The sequence below is a fragment of the Pseudophryne corroboree genome, chromosome 11, assembly GCF_028390025.1.
Source record: "Pseudophryne corroboree isolate aPseCor3 chromosome 11, aPseCor3.hap2, whole genome shotgun sequence".
Classification (NCBI taxonomy): Eukaryota; Metazoa; Chordata; class Amphibia; order Anura; family Myobatrachidae; genus Pseudophryne; species Pseudophryne corroboree.
In genome coordinates, this window is record NC_086454.1 from 302294990 (window position 1) to 302316155 (window position 21166).

A 21166-nucleotide genomic window follows, 5' to 3' on the forward strand; every position below is an offset into this window, starting at 1 on the left:
CTCCTTAGTCAGAGGGCATAGGATTAAAGTACAAAACTGATGCAGCATGAAGAGGTATTCTGGCAAGTTCAAATATACACGGTGTAGCGCTCAACCTTATGTTATACATGTAAGAGTTACAAAATCTAATGAGTCAAGCAGTTTACTAGTCAACGAAATTGCAAATACAGATATACTGTAGCAAATTACAACATACTACAAGTGTATTATATATGTGCAGATGGAAAACACATGTAGAGGAATTACTTATCCAAGGTAAAAGGTATGCACATCACACAGTAAACAAAAGCATGCCGTTTCCTGAACACAGGAACCTGTATCCCCTACCATTGATTACTGACCTTTCACAACTTACAGGTAAGGTGTGACTAGAGGTGTGGGACGCCGCACTCTATACCAACTGAACTCTGTTTAATATACCAAAACAACCTACCGAGACTTACTCTGTGAAGTACATACATTCACCTTAGAGACGAGTATTTCTGCATGTCTTTGCCACCTACACATGCAATACATCAGTAAAATATTAGTTGCTACAGTATCTGTATTTACAATTTTATCGACTAGTAAACTACTTGACCCATTTACAAATCTTTCATTCTTGTATGCATCATATAGGGCTGAGCGCTGCACTCATGCATTTAGGACACAGGTTCTCAAACTTTGCCCTCAGGACTTCAAACTGTAAAGATTTTCCAGATCTCTTCATAGAAGCACTAGTGAAATAAATGCGCTCCACCTGTGGACCTTTAAAAAATGTGTCAGTGAGTAAGGACTACACCTGTGAACCTGCTAGGTCGACACAGTAGGTTGACAGTCAATAGGTCAACCCCTATTGGTTGACATGGTCAACATAGGAAAAAGGTCGACAGTCAAATGGTCAACACAGGACATTTCTTTCGGACTATAAAAAAAAAAAAATTACTACGTTTTATACTTCACCATCCACATGGACTATGATTGGGAAAAGTAACCTGTGCAGAGCGCCGCGGTAGTGGAGCGAGGCACCTTGCCCGTAACAAGGTGAGCCATGCAAGGGGGCGCGGTGCACCAACTGGGTTTCCTGGTAATGTTACTGTAAAAATTTACACCAAAAACAGTCAAAACATGTCCTGTTGACCTTTTAGTTTGTTGACCATTTCACTGTGTCAACCTTTTCCCCATGTCGACCAATAGTGGTCAATATGGAGCGTGTCCTTTTTGGGGTCCTGAGGACAGTTTGAGAACCACTGATTTAGGAGATCAGGTTACCTTGTATTAAGCAGTTTATGGATTACATACTCAGTGAACAGATCCCATACAATCTTCCCCACAAACATGAACATTTAAAAAAAAACAAAATGCGCACTGGAGAACATTTCAAAACATTTGAGACATGCAATGCAGTATAATGTTACTACAGGAAGTACTGCGCATACCTAAGATTCCCACACAGCTGAGTGCCGAACATCAGGACTCTGGTACAAAATCACCCACTCCTGTGGATGAGGTCTCCTCATTCTGTGGGCCATTATACTCTGGGAGATTGGAAATGACAGCACTTCATTTATCGGCAGAGTCCAATCACATTATACTAGATGAGGCAGGCAGTTTGCATCTAACCTGCTATACTGATATGATAGGCAGATAAACCAGCGACAGAATTCTCACTTATAAAACAGATTAATGCAGGGCACTTCTTACTGCTGAATGTATTAGTCCCATCTATTTCTTACCATATGTAAATTACATTTAAAAATTTAATAGCTGTGATATACAATACCATTGTCGCTAAATCTACAATAGTAGATCAGTAGAGCAATTTAAATATGCTTGGAATAGGCATATGAATATCCTTACAAAGAACTAAGGCTAAAACAGGGTTGAGGTTGCCAAAAGGTAAAAGAAAAAAGGGGGCAGACTAGATGGGCCAAGTGGTTCTTACCTGCTGTCAAACGGTTTCTATGTTACACTGTACAAGTGAATCACAATGATATTTTTATTATAAGGTGTCCTGAAAGAATAACACATCTATTAGGGATTTATGACTAATGTGACATTGAGCAGCAACTCTATCCACTCCAAAATTTAATGAGCAACAATCGAATGGCTCTGTCGGGCACCATTATTGCAGTAAAAAAAAAAAAAACCACAACCGACACATTTGAACCTCACCACCGTACAAGGACAATTCAATTGTCTTCATCTAATTTTCCAGTCTAAACAATTGAATTGCTCAGTTTTGCACCCCCTAGTGGTAGCTGGAGGGGAAAATAGTCTGATGTGTTTCTTGTAATTGGCTCACACAATTGCATTGTGGATAAACGCATACTAATGTTTGCAACTTCTTAAATGCAGCTTTGTACCATTTTGTGAAAACACGTAGGGCCCATTCAATTTTTACAATCAACTCCTTATAATGATGACTATTACTATAATATGAAACAGTTTTTTTGGGAGGGCTGGGGTTTGAGTCAAATGTTTTTTTGCCTTGCTGTTATGCTGGACATCCACAGCTGGGTAAACTGCCTGACAGATCAAAAAGGTATTTTAACTGGTAGCCTGACAACCTGCTGTTTTTATGGCCATACACTGACCGTTCCATGTATGGCACCCAACATCTGCGCTCCTCCCCTGGGGAGACCGTTCCCCTTTTCTAGCCTGCACGTCAGTCAGCCACAGCAAGGCATATACTACCCGTAAGCGGATTTTCAACTTAGAGAATATCGTATCGGCCTTATCGACAAGTCGATCATTTGGGCATGCCAAATAGGATTTTTGATATGTTAAGCAGCTGTACCCGGTGTATTTAGGCATGACACGTGCCAGTCTGCAGAAACAGTTGAATAGCTCTGACAAGCACCCATTACTTATTGCTACCCAAACAATTGAACTACCCCCTTGGATAGGTTTAAATGAGAAAGGCTTGAATACCTGTAGGAATCTCAAGGGGAAATTAAATTGTTTGTGTAACCTGTCTAAACGTTAAGACGATGCAATATTCAGTTGGTTATTTTTGCACACACACCGAAATAGGCCAGATTTAACCAAGTGGATAAACACATCCAAAGTCCTGGTTTGGACTTTCAACAATCTGGGCTTGCCAACTAAGTAGGCTGAGAGCAGAGATCATGACATTCATTCTGTTGGCAGAAACCACTGAATAGCTGCAAACAGGAACGCAATACGGGCTGCAGGTTGCAAAACAAATTTAATTCTCCACTCAAAAATTCTTAGGTGCTATGTTCACCTATGCAGCCCGTAGGTGTCTTTCCAACAAGGTAAAAGGGACATAAACCTCATAAGGAAATACAATAAAAGCACCAGGACACCGTACTGAATGTCTGTTGCATTGAAAACCTGTACATGCTTTCAATATCTGCATATATCAGGGTATTACAGCAACTGTGCACTAGCCAAGTTTCCAATAGACTGCAACGCAGCGTGTACTTGCTGACCATTTTTCAAGCTAAAGAGTGGCCTGACCTCAATAGTAGTTAATTGCATTGTTAATTGATGTGTAATAGCCTTCAATGCCAACAGTACTTGAATAAGTATACTAACAGGGTTAAACCTGTGTGCAACAGCAGCTTCAGTTATATAATCCATGATACTTGAGAATTAACATTTCAGGATTGTTAAGAGATTTCTCATAATGACTTTCTTCGCTTTTGCTTTAAAAAATCCAGCTGTTCACGTATCAGAGGGAATTATACCATTGGAGAATGACTTCCAGGCATGTTACTTTTATTGTTGAATTCAGTGGCATAGCACGGTTCCATGATGCCTGAAACAGACTTATTTCAGCGCTGCAGAGCGCACTAAATAACCCTTTTTAATATACACTATAGTGGCATCTTGCGCTATTAATACCGTGTTGTAGGGACACGCAGAATGAATCCCCTCAGTGCTGCAGCAGTCATCTTGGCAGCATGGATGAGGTTTCCTAGTCCATAAGGCCTTCATGTTGGAGAGCTGAGCATAGGGATGGAAATCCAGATCAACGGACATACATTTCCCAGTCTACATAGATCAGGGGTGTACAGGCGATTAGAGCCAAAACAATGTCCTGCCAGATACCGCAGCAACAACTGGCTGCGCACATCGGCCATTTCGGTAGTGCGACATCTAGAATTTTTCTTTGCACCTCTATGGATTGAAGGGGGGGGGGGGGGTCATGAAGGTGGCTATGTTTTGATGTTCCGAAAGGGGCACCATGTCCATCGCTTGGTTAACCAGTTTTATGCGGCTAAACCAGGCACTTCTGGCCATGATCAGTGGGGTCGATTCAATTCGGCAACAGATGAATAGCGCTGGGAATTAGCTCCCGACGCTATTCAATTCAGCTACTAGTTACCCGCAATTGTCGGGAATTCTTCTCTCACCCCCAGTGGGTGAGAAAGGACACTGACAAGTGCTGCCGCGCGGCCGGCACGAGGCTGATTCTGACGGGAATCAGCATCGCCGCGGGTAGTTAAGTCGGAGAATGCCCGTTCTCCCGACAAAACTACCTGTTAAGTCGGCGAGAACGGGCATTCGCCGACTTAACTTTAGCTGAATTGAATAGCCTCGGGAGCTAATTCCCGGCGCTATTCATCTGTTGCCGAATTGAATCGACCCCAGTGTGATAAAACAATGGGGTCGATTCAATTCACCGACAGTTGAATAGCGCCGGGAATTAGCTCCCGGCGCTATTCAATACGGCGCGAAGTGGCACTAAATTGTCATGAATTCTTCTCTCGCCCCTGGGGGATGAGAGAGGAAATCCGACAAAAGTGCTGCGGCATGGCCAGCGCAAGGCTGATTCTGTCGGGAATCAGCTTTGCGGCGGGGAGTTAAGTCGGAGAATGCCCGTTCTCCCGGCAAATCAACCTGTTGAGGCCGGGAGTACGGGCATTGGCCGACTGCGCACTTATCTGCCATATACAGTAACCACAATAAAAGCTACTTTTTCAGCAACCCTCTATAGCACAGGTTCTCAAACTCGGTCCTCAGGACCCCACACAGTGCATGTTTTGCAGGTCTCCTCACAGAATCACAAGTGAAATAATTAGCTCCACCTGTGGACCTTTTAAAATGTGTCAGTGAGTAATTAATACACCTGTGCACCTGCTGGGTTACCTGCAAAACATGCACTGTGTGGGGTCCTGAGGACCGAGTTTGAGAACCACTGCTCTATAGGGACAGAGAAAACAAGAATTTACTTACCGATAATTCTATTTCTCATAGTCCGTAGTGGATGCTGGGGACTCCGTAAGGACCATGGGGAATAGCGGCTCCGCAGGAGACTGGGCACATCTAAAGAAAGCTTTAGGACTAACTGGTGTGCACTGGCTCCTCCCCCTATGACCCTCCTCCAAGCCTCAGTTAGGATACTGTGCCCGGACGAGCGTACACAATAAGGAAGGATTTTGAATCCCGGGTAAGACTCATACCAGCCACACCAATCACACCGTATAACCTGTGATCGGAACCCAGTTAACAGTATGATAACAGAGGAGCCTCTGAAAGATGGCTCACAACAATAATAACCCGATTTTTGTAACAATAACTATGTACAAGTATTACAGATAATCCCCACTTGGGATGGGCGCCCAGCATCCACTACGGACTATGAGAAATAGAATTATCGGTAAGTAAATTCTTATTTTCTCTAACGTCCTAAGTGGATGCTGGGGACTCCGTAAGGACCATGGGGATTATACCAAAGCTCCCAAACGGGCGGGAGAGTGCGGATGACTCTGCAGCACCAAATGAGAGAACTCCAGGTCCTCCTCAGCCAGGATATTAATTTTGTAGAATTTTACAAACGTATTTGCTCCTGACCAAGTAGCTGCTCGGCAAAGTTGTAAAGCCGAGACCCCTCGGGCAGCCGCCCAAGATGAGCCCACCTTCCTTGTGGAGTGGGCATTTACAGATTTTTGGTTGTGGCAGGCCTGCCACAGAATGTGCAAGCTGAATTGTACTACAAATCCAACGAGCAATAGTCTGCTTAGAAGCAGGAGCACCCAGCTTGTTGGGTGCACACAGGATAAACAGCGAGTCAGATTTCCTGACTCCAGCCGTCCTGGAAACATATTTTCAGGGCACTGACAACGTCTAGCAACTTGGAGGCCTCCAAGTCCCTAGTAGCCGCAGGCACCACCAATAGGTTGGTTCAGGTGAGACGCTGAAACCACCTTGGGGAGAAACTGAGGACGAGTCCTCAATTCCGCCCTGTCCGAATGGAAAATCAGATAAGGGCTTTTTCAGGATAAAGCCGCCAATTCTGACACGCGCCTGGCCCAGGCCAGGGCCAACAGCATGACCACTTTCCATGTGAGATATTTTAACTCCACAGATTTAAGTGGTTCAAACCAATGTGACTTTTGGAACCCAAAACTACATTGAGATCCCAAAGTGCCACTGGAGGCACAAAAGGAGGCTGTATATGCAGTACCCCTTTTACAAACGTCTGAACTTCAGGGACTGAAGCTAGTTCTTTTTGGAAGAAAATTGACAGGGCCGCAAATTTGAACCTTAATGGACCCCAATTTCAGGCCCATAGACACTCCTGTTTGCAGGAAATGTAGGAATCGACCCAGTTGAATTTCCTCCGTCGGGCCTTACTGGCCTCGCACCACGCAACATATTTTCGCCAATTGCGGTGATAATGTTTTTGCGGTTACAACTTTCCTGGCTTTGATCAGGATAGGGATGACTTCATCCGGAAAGCCTTTTTTCCTTCAGGATCCGGTGTTCAACCGCCATGCCGTCAAACGCAGCCGCGGTAAGTCTTGGAACAGACAGGGTCCTTGCTGGAGCAGGTCCCTTCTTAGAGGTAGAGGCCACGGATCCTCCGTGAGCATCTCTTGAAGTTCCGGTTACCAAGTCCTTCTTGGCCAATCCGGAGCCACGAATATAGTGCTTACTCCTCTCCATCTTATAATTCTCAGTACCTTGGGTATGAGAGGCAGAGGAGGGAACACATATACTGACTGGTACACCCACGGTGTTACCAGAGCGTCTACAACTATTGCCTGAGGGTCTCTTGACCTGGCGCAATACCTGTCGAGTTTTTTAATCATGTGGACGACTTCTGGGTGAAGTCCCCACTCTCCCGGGTGAAGGTCGTGCTGAGGAAGTCTGCTTCCCAGTTGTCCACTCCCGGAATGAATACTGTTGACAGTGCTATCACATGATTTTCCGCCCAGCGAAGAATCCCTGCAGCTTCTGCCATTGCCCTCCTGCTTCTTGTGTCACCCTGTCTGTTTACGTGGGTGACTGCCATGATGTTGTCCGACTGGATCAACACCGGCTGACCTTGAAGCAGAGGCCTTGCTAAGCTTAGAGCATTGTAAATGGCCCTTAGCTTCAGGATATTTATGTGAAGTGATGTATCCAGGCTTGACCCTAAGCCCTGGATATTCCTTCCCTGTGTGACTGCTCCCCAGCCTCGCAGGCTGGCATCCGTGGTCACCAGAACCCAGTCCTGAATGCCGAATCTGCGGCCCTCTAGAAGATGAGCACTCTGCAACCACCACATGATGGATACCCTTGTCCTTGGTGACAGGGTTATCCGCTGATGCATCTGAAAATGCGACCCGGACCATTTGTCCAGTAGGTTCCACTGGAAAGTTCTTGCGTGGAATCTAACGAATGGGATTGCTTCGTAGGAAGCCACCATTTTTACCCAGAACCCTTGTGCATTGATGCACTGAGACTTGGTTCGGTTTTAGGAGGTTCCTGACTAGCTCTGATAACTCCCTGGTTTTCTCTTCCGGGAGAAACACCTTTTTTCTGGACTGTGTCCAGGAACATCCCTAGGAAACAGAAGACAAGTCGTCGGAACCAGCTGCGATTTTGGAATATTAAGAATCCAATCGTGCTGCCGCAACACTACCTGAGATAGTGCTACACCGACTTCCAACTGTTCCCTGGATCTTACCCTTATCAGGGAATCGTCCAAGTAAGGGACAACTAAAATTCCCTTCCTTCGAAGGGATATCATTTCGGCCATTACCTTGGTAAAGACCCGGGGTGCCGTGGACCATCCCTACGGCAGCGTCTGAACCGATAGTGACAGTTCTGTACCATAACCTGAGGTACCCTTGGTGAGAAGGGTAAACTTTGACATGAAGGTAAGCATCCTTGATGTCCCAAGACATCATGTAGTCCCCTTCTTCCAGGTTCGCAATCACTGCTCTGAGTGACTCAATCTTGAATTTGAACCTCTGTATGTAAGTGTTCAAAGATTTTAGATTTAGAATCGGTTTCACCGGGCCGTCTGGCTTCGGTACCACAATAGTGTGGAATAATACCCCGTTCCCTGTTGCAGGAGGGGTACCTTGATTATCACCTGCTGGGTGAATGGCTTCCAAAACTGCCTCCCTGTCAGAGGGAGACGTCGGTAAAGCCGACTTTTGGAAACGGCGAGGGGGAGACGTCTCGAATTTCAATATGTACCCTTGAGATATTACCTGAAGGATCCAGGGGTCTACTTGCGAGTGAGCCCACTGCGCACTGAAATTCATTGAGAACGGGCCCCCACCGTGCCTGAGTTTGTAAGGCCCTAGCGTCATACTGAGGGCTTTTGCAGAGGCGGGAAAGGATTTCTGTTCCTGGGAACTGGGTAATCTCTTCAGCCTTTTTCCTCTCCCTCTGTCACGAGCAGAAAAGAGGAACCTTTTGTCCGCTTGCCAACAAAGGACTGCGCCTGATAATACGGCGTCTTATTTTGAGAGGCGACCTGGGGTACAAACGTGGATTTCCCAGTTGTTGCCGTGGCCACCAGGTCTAAAAGACCGACCCCAAATGTCCCCTTTTAAAGGCAATACTTCCAAATGCCGTTTGGAATCCGCATCACCTGACCATTTTACTGGTAGAATTGGACAACGCACTTATACTTGATGCCAGTCGGCAAATATTCCGCTGTGCATCATGCATATATAGAAATGCATCTTTTAAATGCTCTATAGGCAATAATATACTATCCTTATCTAGGATATCAATGTTTCCAGTCAGGGAATCTGACCATGCCAACCCAGCACTGCACCTCCAGGCTGAGGCGATTGCTGGTCGCAGTATAACACCAGTATGTGTGTGAATACATTTTTGGATACCCTCCTGCTTTCTATCAGCAGGATCCTTAAGGGCGGCCATCTCATGAGAAGGTAGAGCCCTTGTTCTTACAAGCGTGTGAGCGCCTTATCCCCCCTAGGGGGTGTTTCCCAACGCACCCTAACCTCTGGCGGGAAAGGGTATACATATCACACACCTCATTTTATTTTTCAGATTCAGGAAAACTATAGGTAGTTTTTCCCTCACCATAATACCCCTTTTTGGTGGTACTCGTATTATCAGAAATGTATAAAACATTTTTCATTGTCTCAATCATGTAACGTGTGGCCCTACTGGAAATCACGGTTGTCTCTTCACCGTCGACACAGGAGTCAGTATCCGTGTCGGCGTCTGTATCTGCCATCTGAGGTAACGGGCGCTTTAGAGCCCCTGACGGCCTATGAGACGTCTGGACAGGCACAAGCTGAGTAGCCGGCTGTCTCATGTCAACCACTGTTTTTTTATACAGAGCTGACACTGTCGCGTAATTTTCAACAGTACATCCACTCAGGTGTCGACCCCCTAGGTGGTGACATCACTGTTACAGACACTCTGCTCCGTCTCCACATCATTTTTCTCCTCATACATGTCGACACAAACGTACCGACACACAGCGCACACACAGGGAATGCTCTGATAGAGGGCAGGACCCCACTAGCCCTTAGAAGAGACAGAGGGAGAGTATGCCAGCACACACCAGAGCGCAATATATATATACAGGGATAACCTTATATAAGTGTTTTTCCCCTTATAGCTGCTGTATGTTTTAATACTGCGCCTAATTAGTGCCCCCCTCTCTTTTTATTTAACCCTTTCTGTAGTGCAAGGAAGAGCCAGGGAGCTTCCCTCCAACTGAGCTGTGAGGGAAAATGGCGCCAGTGTGCTGAGGAGATAAGGCCGCCGAAAAGGGGGCGGAGCCTATCACCCGTTTTTCTGTATATTCTGGCAGGGGTTAAATGCATCCATATAGCCCAGGAGCTATATGTGATGCATTTTTTGCCATGTAAGGTATTTTTATCGTGTTTTATTGCGTCTCAGGGCGCCCCCCCCAGCGCCCTGCACCCTCAGTGACCGGAGTATGAAGTGTGCTGAGAGCAATGGCGCACAGCTGCAGTGCTGTGCGCTACCTTATTGAAGACAGGAACGTCTTCTGCCGCCGATTTTTCCGGACCTCTTCGCTCTTCTGGCTCTGTAAGGGGGACGGCGGCGCGGCTTCGGGACCCATCCAGGCTGAACCTGTGATCGTCCCTCTGGAGCTAATGTCCAGTAGCCAAGAAGCCCAATCCACTCTGCACGCAGGTGAGTTCGCTTCTTCTCCCCTTAGTCCCTCGATGCAGTGAGCCTGTTGCCAGCAGGTCTCACTGAAAATAACAAACCTAAACTAAAACTTTCACTAAGAAGCTCAGGAGAGCCCCTAGTGTGCACCCTTCTCGTCGGGCACAGAAATCTAACTGAGGCTTGAAGGAGGGTCATAGGGGGAGGAGCCAGTGCACACCAGTTAGTCCTAAAGCTTTCTTTAGATGTGCCCAGTCTCCTGCGGAGCCGCTATTCCCCATGGTCCTTACGGAGTCCCCAGCATCCACTTAGGACGTTAGAGAAAAAAGTAGTGGGGTTGCAGTCATGACCAGTGACGGGCAGTAAGGCAGGTGTATTATTTTAATGATTTTTATAGTCGAAACTCTGGAGTAAAATGTCTATGGCAAGGGAGGCACATGCCTTTTCCGCACATCTCTGATCAACACTCTACTGAACCTGTATATAGGAATTCAGTATCAAATCCCGACTATCTGGATCCCGGCAGTTGAAACAGATGCCGGAATCCCGGCCTTGAGCGCAGCGTGTCCCCTTTGCTGGCGCGCTGTGCTTGCTACACTTTAGCCTCAGTACACCATAATATTCCCCCTCGGGTGGTGGCGTAGACCACCACTAGTGTTCACTCTAGGCTGTTTTAGCAGGGCGCCGCGCCCTGCCCATTTTTTAGCAGGCAAAATCCGCCCTGCCCCTTTTGCGGCGCCCTGCTAGAACAGCCGCCCGCTCCCTGCCCTCCCGGCGTGTATAGATGCCGTGCGCATGGCATCCATTCACGCATTGGGAGAGGGCTGGGGGAAGCCCAGCACCGACGGAGGTGCTGGGCACGCCCCCAACAGTGACGTCGCCGGCCACAGACGCTCTCTATAGTAGCGTCTGTGGGCCGCACCGCCCCCTAAAATGACGTAGGCGTGGTCACGCCCCCTAATTTGCGTGGCCACGTCCCCATTTCGTCCACACGCGCACATGTGCCCCCGGAGTCCAGCGCCCTGCCCCTTTTCACACCTAGAGTGAACACTACACCACCACCTGAGTGGAAATACTGGAAAGCAGGCAGAATGTCGACCGCCGGAATTTTCCCTGCTGTCGGGATTCCGGCATTGGTATTTTGACCGCCGGGACGAAGTCATTCTGGAAATTAACTGTATAATACCCTTGGGCTCATACACGGTGTGTAAATCTGGCTCTGGTACTAGCCAGTGCCTCCTGAGCCATTTACCCCACCGCACGTCCCTGTACATGACGTGCCATCCTGTAGCTACAACCACATTTTGCGGAAATGCCTCCTGAGTAACTATCACACAGGTACTTCTAGGTCTTCTAAATGATATCTACTGAAAATTACCTAAATATACATTTAAAAGAATCAATTAGGATGCGTAACATTTACGCTATCTAAAACCTTTCCATCTTCCGTCCCTTGTAGGGTAAGCTTGATTACAGAAGTTTTCTCCCCAGGGGTTTTTTTTTTGGACGGACATTTTTCTTATACTACCAGAGGAAGGGTCTAAGTCGCCACTATCCGCCTCAGCCCTGCCCCACCCTGCACAGCCACACATGGGAGTGTGCAATGTGGGTAGCCGTTTGTCTCCTTTAGTGGGGTTTGGTTAAAACCCCCCACATGTACACTTGTGTGCTGCACCCACACCACTCAAGTTTCTTACACTATACACCAAAGCAGGGGGCGGGGGTTAATATTTAATGCATTTAGTGTTATGGCAAGCTGTAACAATTCAGCAGCCGGCTATCGTGAGCTGTGAATTCAGCTGCTAAAATTGCCAGGTTTCCAGATCCCCTCTAACACCATTTAACTCAGTCTAAGACGTCGCGTAGCAACCGCCTGTGCAAGGTTCTCCCTGCCGACAGCACAGAGTCTGCTAAGAACAGGCCACAGCACATCTAAATAAAGCATTCATTTTATTTTGTAGAGCCAACTGGCCACCCTATATTTAATAGCGACACATCACACACACACAAAAAAAAAAAAAACATTTGTTCGTCTCTACAGAAATTCAGTATAAACATTTAAAAGTTGACTTATAATTAATACAAAAATGCATAAAACAAAAAATAAGAATTTACTTACCGATAATTCTATTTCTCGGAGTCCGTAGTGGATGCTGGGGTTCCTGAAAGGACCATGGGGAATAGCGGCTCCGCAGGAGACAGGGCACAAAAGTAAAGCTTTTACAGGTCAGGTGGTGTGTACTGGCTCCTCCCCCTATGACCCTCCTCCAGACTCCAGTTAGGTACTGTGCCCGGACGAGCGTACACAATAAGGGAGGATTTTGAATCCCGGGTAAGACTCATACCAGCCACACCAATCACACCGTACAACTTGTGATCTAAACCCAGTTAACAGTATGATAACAGAGGAGCCTCTGAAAGATGGCTTCCTAAACAATAACCCGAATTAGTTAACAATAACTATGTACAAGTATTGCAGATAATCCGCACTTGGGATGGGCGCCCAGCATCCACTACGGACTCCGAGAAATAGAATTATCGGTAAGTAAATTCTTATTTTCTCTATCGTCCTAAGTGGATGCTGGGGTTCCTGAAAGGACCATGGGGATTATACCAAAGCTCCCAAACGGGCGGGAGAGTGCGGATGACTCTGCAGCACCGAATGAGAGAACTCCAGGTCCTCCTTTGCCAGGGTATCAAATTTGTAAAAATTTACAAACGTGTTCTCCCCTGACCACGTAGCTGCTCGGCAGAGTTGTAATGCCGAGACCCCTCGGGCAGCCGCCCAAGATGAGCCCACCTTCCTTGCGGAATGGGCCTTAACAGATTTAGGCTGTGGCAGGCCTGCCACAGAATGTACAAGTTGAATTTTGTTACAAATCCAACGAGCAATCGACTGCTTAGAAGCAGGTGCACCCAACTTGTTGGGTGCATACAGTATAAACAGCGAGTCAGATTTTCTGACTCCAGCCGTCCTTTAAATGTATATTTTTAAGGCTCTGACAACGTCCAACAACTTGGAGTCCTTCAAGTCGTCTGTAGCCGCAGGCACTACAATAGGCTGGTTCAGGTGAAACGCTGATATCACCTTAGGGAGAAAATGCGGACGCGTCCGCAGCTCTGCCCTATGTCGAATGGAAAATTAAATAAGGGCTTTTATAAAACAAAGCCGCCAGTTCAGATACTCTCCCGGCCGAAGCCAGGGCCAGTAACATAGTCACTTTCCATGTGAGATATTTCAAATCCACATTCTTTAGTGGTTCAAACCAATTGGATTTGAGGAAATCTAAAACTACATTTAGATCCCACGGTGCCACCTTAGGCACCACAGGAGGCTGTATATGCAGTACTCCTTTGATAAAAATCTGGACCTCAGGGACTGAGGCCAATTCTTTTTGGAAGAATATTGATAGGGCCGAAATTTGAACCTTAATAGATCCCAATTTGAGACCCATAGACAATCCTGATTGCAGGAAATGTAGGAAAACGACCCAGTTGAAATTCCTCCATCGGAGCACTCCGCTGCTCGCACCACGCAACATATTTTCGCCAAATACGGCGATAATGCTTCGCGGTGACTTCCTTCCTTGCCTTTATCAAGGTAGGAATGACTTCTTCTGGAATGCCTTTTCCTTTTAGGATCTGGCATTCAAACGCCATGCCGTCAAACGCAGCCGCGGTAATTCTTGAAAAAGACAAGTACCCTGCTGAAGCAGGTCCCTTCTCAGAAGTAGAGGCCACGGATCGTCCGTGACCATCTCTTGAAGTTCCGGGTACCAAGTCCTTCTTGGCCAATCCGGAGCCACTAGTCTTACTCCTCTTTGCCGTATAATCCTCAATACCTTTGGTATGAGAGGCAGAGGAGGAAACACATATACCGACTGGTACACCCAAGGTGTTACCAGCGCGTCCACAGCTATTGCCTGCGGATCTCTTGACCTGGCGCAATACCTGTCCAGTGTTTTGTTGAGGCGAGACGCCATCATGTCCACCATTGGTTTTACCCAACGGTTTAATAGCATGTGGAAAACTTCTGGATGAAGTCCCCACTCTCCCGGGTGAAGGTCGTGTCTGCTGAGGAAGTCTGCTTCCCAGTTGTCCACGCCCGGGATGAATACTGCTGACAGTGCTATCACGTGATTCTCCGCCCAGCGAAGGATCCTGGCAGCTTCTGCCATTGCCCTCCTGCTTCTTGTGCCGCCCTGTCTGTTTACATGGGCGACTGCCGTGATGTTGTCCGACTGGATCAACACCGGTCTTCCTTGAAGCAGAGGTTCCGCCTGGCTTAGAGCATTGTAGATTGCTCTTAGTTCCAGAATGCTTATGTGAAGAGACTTTTTCAGGCTCGACCACACTCCCTGGAAATTTCTTCCCTGTGTGACTGCTCCCCAGCCTCTCAGGCTGGCCTCCGTGGTCACCAGGATCCAATCCTGCATGCCGAATCTGCGGCCCTCCAATAGATGAGCCTCCTGCAACCACCACAGAAGGGATACCCTTGTCCTCGGCGACAGGGTTATCCGCAGGTGCATCTGAAGATGCGACCCTGACCATTTGTCCAACAGATCCCTTTGCATGGAATCTGCCGAAAGGGATTGCTTCGTAAGAAGCTACCATTTTTTTTTTTTTTATTATTTTTTTTTCCCAGGACTCTTGTGCATTGATGTACAGACACCTTTCCTGGTTTTAGGAGGTTCCTGACCAGGTCAGATAACTCCTTGGCTTTTTCTTCGGGAAGAAAAACCTTTTTCTGAACTGTGTCCAGAATCATCCCCAGGAACAGCAGACGAGTTGTCGGCATTAATTGGGATTTTGGAATATTCAGAATCCATCCGTGCTGCTTTAGCACCTCTTGAGATAGTGCTAAACCCATCTCTAGCTGTTCTCTGGACCTTGCCCTTATTAGGAGATCGTCCAAGTATGGGATAATTAATACGCCTTTTCTTCGAAGAAGAAATATTATCTCGGCCATTACCTTTGTAAAGACCCGAGGTGCCGTGGACAAACCAAACGGCAGCGTCTGAAACTGATAGTGACAGTTTTGTACAACGAACCTGAGGTACCCCTGGTGTGAGGGGTAATTGGAACGTGGAGATACGCATCCTTGATGTCCAAGGATACCATAAAGTCCCCTTCTTCCAGGTTCGCTATCACTGCTCTGAGTGACTCCATCTTGAACTTGGACTTCTTTATGTACAGGTTCAAGGACTTCAGATTTAGAATAGGCCTTACCGAGCCATCCGGCTTCGGTCCCACAAAAAGAGTGGAATAATACCCCTTCCCTTGTTGTAGAAGAGGTACCTTGACTATCACCTGCTGAGAATACAGCTTGTGAATGGCTTCCAAAACCGTCTCCCTTTCTGAGGGGGACGTTGGTAAAGCAGACTTCAGGAAACGGCGAGGTGGCTCTGTCTCTAATTTCAACCTGCACCCCTGAGATATTATCTGCAGGATCCAGGGATTTACCTGCGAGTGAGCCCACTGCGCGCTGTAATTCTTGAGACGACCGCCTACCGCCCCCGAGTCCGCTTGCGAAGCCCCAGCGTCATGCTGAGGCTTTTGTAGAAGCCGGGGAGGGCTTCTGTTCCTGGGAAGGAGCTGCCTGTTGCTGTCTCTTCCCTCGTCCTCTGCCTCGTGGCAGATATGAATAGCCCTTTGCTCTCTTATTTTTAAAGGAACGAAAGGGCTGCGTTGAAAGGTCGGTGCCTTTTTCAGTTGGGGAGTGACTTGAGGTAGAAAGGTGGATTTCCCGGCCGTAGCCGTGGCCACCAAATCCGATAGACCGACCCCAAATAACTCCTCTACGCATCGCCTGTCCCCTGTCGTGTCCATAAAGCTCTTCTGGCCGAAATGGACATAGCACTTACCCGTGATGCCAGTGTGCAGATATCTCTCTGTGCATCACGCATATAAAGAAATGCATCCTTTATTTGTTCTAACGACAGTAAAATATTGTCCCTGTCCAGGGTATCAATATTTTCGATCAGGGACTCTGACCAAACTACCCCAGCACTGCACATCCAGGCAGTCGCAATAGCTGGTCGTAGTATAACACCTGCATGTGTGTATATACCTTTTTGGATATTTTCCATCCTCCTATCTGATGGATCTTTAAGTGCGGCCGTCTCAGGAGAGGGTAACGCCACTTGTTTTGATGAGCGTGTTAGCGCTTTGTCCACCCTAGGAGGTGTTTCCCAGCGCTCCCTAACCTCTGGCGGGAAAGGGTATAAAGCCAATAACTTCTTTGAAATTAGCAGTTTTTTATCGGGGCACCCCACGCTTCATCACACACGTCATTTAATTCTTCTGATTCGGTAAAAACTACTGGTAGTTTTTTCACACCCCACATAATACCCTGTTTAGTGGTACCTGTAGTATCAGCTAAATGTAACATCTCCTTTATTGCCAAAATCATATAACGTGTGGCCCTACTGGAAAATACGGTTGATTCGTCACCTTCACCACCGGAATCAGTGCCTGTGTCTGGGTCTGTGTCGACCGACTGAGGCAAGGGGCGTTTTACAGCCCCTGACGGTGTTTGAGGCGCCTGGACAGGCACTAATTGAGTGTCCGGCCGCCTCATGTCGGCAAACGACTGCTTAAGCGAGTTGACGCTATCCCGTAATTCCACAAATAAAGGCATCCATTCTGGTGTCGACCCCCTAGAAGGTGACATCCTCATATTTGGCAATTGCTCAGCCTCCACACCAATAACGTCCTCATACATGTCGACACACACGTACCGACACACAGCAGACACACAGGGAATGCTCTATACGAAGACAGGACCCACTAGCCCTTTGGGGAGACAGAGGGAGAGTCTGCCAGCACACACCAAAAAGCGCTATATATGACAGGGATAGCCTTATGATTAAGTGCTCCCTTATAGCTGCTTTTATATTAATATATTGCCATTTATTTTGCCCCCCTTCTCTGTTATACCCTGTTTCTGTAGTGCAGTGCAGGGGAGAGACCTGGGAGCCTTCCTGACCAGCGGAGCTGTGACAGAAAATGGCGCCGTGTGCTGAGGAGATAGGCCCCGCCCCTTTTCCGGCGGGCTCGTCTCCCGCTATTTAGTACATTTAGGCAGGGGTAAATATCTCCATATAGCCTCTGGGGCTATATGTGAGGTATTTTTAGCCTTTTTAAAGGTTTTCATTTGCCTCCCAGGGCGCCCCCCCCCCAGCGCCCTGCACCCTCAGTGACTGCCGTGTGAAGTGTGCTGAGAGGAAAATGGCGCACAGCTGCAGTGCTGTGCGCTACCTTAAGAAGACTGCAGGAGTCTTCAGCCGCCGATTCTGGACCTCTTCTTGCTTCAGCATCTGTGAGGGGGCCGGCGGCGTGGCTCCGGTGACCATCCAGGCTGTACCTGTGATCGTCCCTCTGGAGCTTCATGTCCAGTAGCCAAGAAGCCAATCCATCCTGCACGCAGGTGAGTTCACTTCTTCTCCCCTCTGTCCCTCGTTGCAGTGATCCTGTTGCCAGCAGGAATCACTGTAAAATAAAAAACCTAAGCTAAACTCTCTAAGCAGCTCTTTATGAGAGCCACCTAGAATTGCACCCTTCTCGGCCGGGCACAAAAATCTAACTGGAGTCTGGAGGAGGGTCATAGGGGGAGGAGCCAGTACACACCACCTGACCTGTAAAAGCTTTACTTTTGTGCCCTGTCTCCTGCGGAGCCGCTATTCCCCATGGTCCTTTCAGGAACCCCAGCATCCACTTAGGACGATAGAGAAAGTAAAATAGCCAGAACATTACTACTCAAATTACATAAACCTTCATTTGTGTTCAAGTTGATGCAGTGACCAGACCTATTTCTCCTAGATACAGGAACATATACAACATATTTTGCTAGTTTAGGATCAAGTCAACGTAGAAATTAAATGTTACGCCAATATAGCTATTTAATGGAACTCCCAACAGTACAGATGCCATTAGCGATTTCAGTAAACAATATGAGAGGTAGGATTCCTGACTAGTTTCAATGTCAACTACTTTCCGCAAAGAATCAGCTTCTGCTTACATCCAGTCCCACTATTCACATAATATGTACGGTCAGCCATGTCGGAAGTTACCAAAATGAGTCGTTAGTAGAATATGTTGCCACTGTGGCTAGCTTCTAAACAGAAAGTGAGCCAGCCTCACACAAGTGAATGAGAACAGAAGGTGAGACGGTTGCTGCCTTGCCCCTGAGATTTGTTCTGTTACATTACATGCATTTTCATGACTACACCAAAACATTAAAAAGGGAGATAAGCCTCTGTTCTTAGCCCTGGTAGACCGCACAGACAACGGAGAACAGAAGCACGCATATAAATTGCTCCTGTGCTCTGCTGATATAGGAGGACACGCATGAATTTCACATTGTCACACAACGTAAGAAACAAGCAAAGCTGGGCCTCTGACACAAAAACAAGATGCATGCCGCACTAACATGCTACTGTATGGAAAAAGTCACGTGAAGAACACGCCTGCTTGGAGGCATAAAGCAAATGGTGCGGGGGAGAGCACAATGTAACATTACTCCCAAACACTCACAGAAGGAGTCCATTAAGATGCCTGAGCCCAGACATGCACGGAAAGCAGAGGAAAGCACTTTACTAGGAAAACAAACAAGAAATACCACTCCACTGCTACATGTGCAGAAACCAGCTGCCGAGCAGCAGAACCAGGGCCCTTACTGGCTTCATACTAGAAAGCTCAGAGCTTGAAATCGGAGGTTCCTGTATACTGGGAGCGGGGGATAAACGCCACAATATTTTGGATATTTTTTTTTTTTTGTTTGTTATTTTAAATAAAATCTGACACCATATACATTTCTTGGGGTTCGATTCAATTCAGCGACAGTTGAATAGCGCCGGGAATTAGCTCCCGACACTATTCAATTCAGGTTAAGTTAAGTCGGAGAATGCCCGTTCTCACGGACTTAACAGGTTGTTTTGTCGGGAGAACAGGCATTCTCTGACTTAACTACCCGCGGCGATGCAGATTCCCGACAAAATCAGCCTCGCGCCGGCCGCGTGGCAGCTCTTTTGTCGGTTTTCTTCTCTCACCCCCCGGGGCTGAGAAGAATTTCTGACAATTGAGGGTAACTAGTCGCTGTATTGAATAGCGCCGGGAGCTAATTCCTGGCGCTATTCAACTGTTGCTGAATTGAATCGACCCCTTGGTCTACACTGGATTACTAAGGGCAGGAATCTGATTGCGCAGCTGACCACATACTAGACATTTGATGCCAACATCACAGGTTTATGAGGCGTGAGAAAGCTTTATCCCAGGGCAGTTCAGTGTTACATTTAGTAGATGCCTTATTGTATTAGCAAATTTATTGGCAACTGGGAGGAAATAGATTTCAACATCATGTGATGCCGGACATCACTATCAGATGCAAGGCAGAAATTACAACCTAGATGGATGCTATGTATCCGCTCATCAACAGCAAATTATTTATTTTTTTAAAGGTATTTATACAGCATACACATTCCGTAGCTCTTTAGAGACTATAGGCAACTCACATTACTCCCTGGAGTTTACAATCTCTATTCCCTACCACATGTACACATGAACTTCAGCTCCATTTTTCTTTTTTCAGAACCCAATTAAGCTATCAGTATGTTTTTGTATTACGGTATAACACTGGGGCACCTCAGACAAGCACTAAGCGGGCAACATACAAACACCAGAGTTAGAGCCTTGATGAGACACAAAACCAAGACTTTAGCGTGCTATGAGGCAGGAACGCTCTATCTGCATAGTTAGAGGTGCACAGGAAAGCAGCAGATGCAGGGGATTACCGTAACCAGCAGGAACTTTACCATGTAAAAATTGAATGACATTTCCCCTACCAGGAGCGCAAGGGCTGTCTCACCCATTTCTATGTGTGACCACTTCCATACGTGACCACTCACAAACACAACTGGGGCCGTTTCAATTGTTTTGAGTGTCTAATTCTCCCATCTAAACAAGACTGTTTAGACACCCAAAGAATTGTTGCAATTCAATTGATGTTTGAGCACACATGCATATCGGGCCCAAACAGAGAGGGATTAGCCGTGTAAAATGGCTAAACCCGTCTCAAGTCCTGCACTGAAACGACCATTCGGACAGCCAAAGTGCCGACTTAAAGCACATTTCTCCTCGCACCTCAGGAGGCTGTGAGACGGTGTCATTCCCGCAGTTACCGACAGTCTAACTGGAGCAACAATTGAATTGCTGGTTTGCACCCGCTAGTGGTGGCTGCGTGGGAACAAAAAAACAAACAATTGAATCGGCCCCACAGGAAGCGTTAGAACAAGACAAGACACTGCATTCTCAAAACTCAGTCAAAAACATCCGAAAGCAAATACAATTTTGCACACATTCTACGTAAGCCATAAGACAAAAGCCTGTTCAGTAACCCTTTCAAGAACCGATACTGCCTAAGCATAAAATTAAAAAGGACCAATGAGCAATAAAATGGGCTACTGAAGTTCTGCTGCTTGAGAAGAGTATAAAGCATTACAAGCACACATTTTAATCAAGAGTACAAGTATAGCAGCTATGGCAGAAAAATGTATTTCAATGTAATATTTACCGACTCCATAGTGGAAAGCCGCGTTATGCTATTCACATGTAAAAATCCAGTGTTTTGCCCAAACTTGTATGAAGAGTCTGAAACAAGAAAAACAGCTCATTACACGTTGATATTAAATACCGTATACAATGTGCACCTTAATTTATAGAAGAGATTAAAGAAGAAAAAAAGAAAAGAAAAAAAAGCAGATTTTAATCCCCATTGCTTTTTTGAACAAGCCCTTTCCCACTGTGCCCCATTAAC

General features: G+C 46.8%; 1 protein-coding gene across 3 annotated transcripts in view; it reads right to left on the reverse strand.

Moving 5' to 3' along the window:
- Positions 1-21166, reverse strand: part of ANKRD11 (ankyrin repeat domain containing 11) — a 446248-nt gene that overhangs the window by 379927 nt on the left and 45155 nt on the right. Inside the window, exons 2-3 of one of the 3 annotated variants that reach the window (XM_063945537.1) lie at positions 20924-21000; positions 1925-1993 (exon numbers count right to left, since the gene is read on the reverse strand). The exons of 1 other annotated variant lie outside the window; for it this stretch is intronic. The gene's annotated coding sequence lies outside the window, so the exon portion shown is untranslated. The remainder of the gene's footprint in view (positions 1-1924; positions 1994-20923; positions 21001-21166) is intronic. One more of the 3 variants, XM_063945536.1, reaches the window with a different exon arrangement.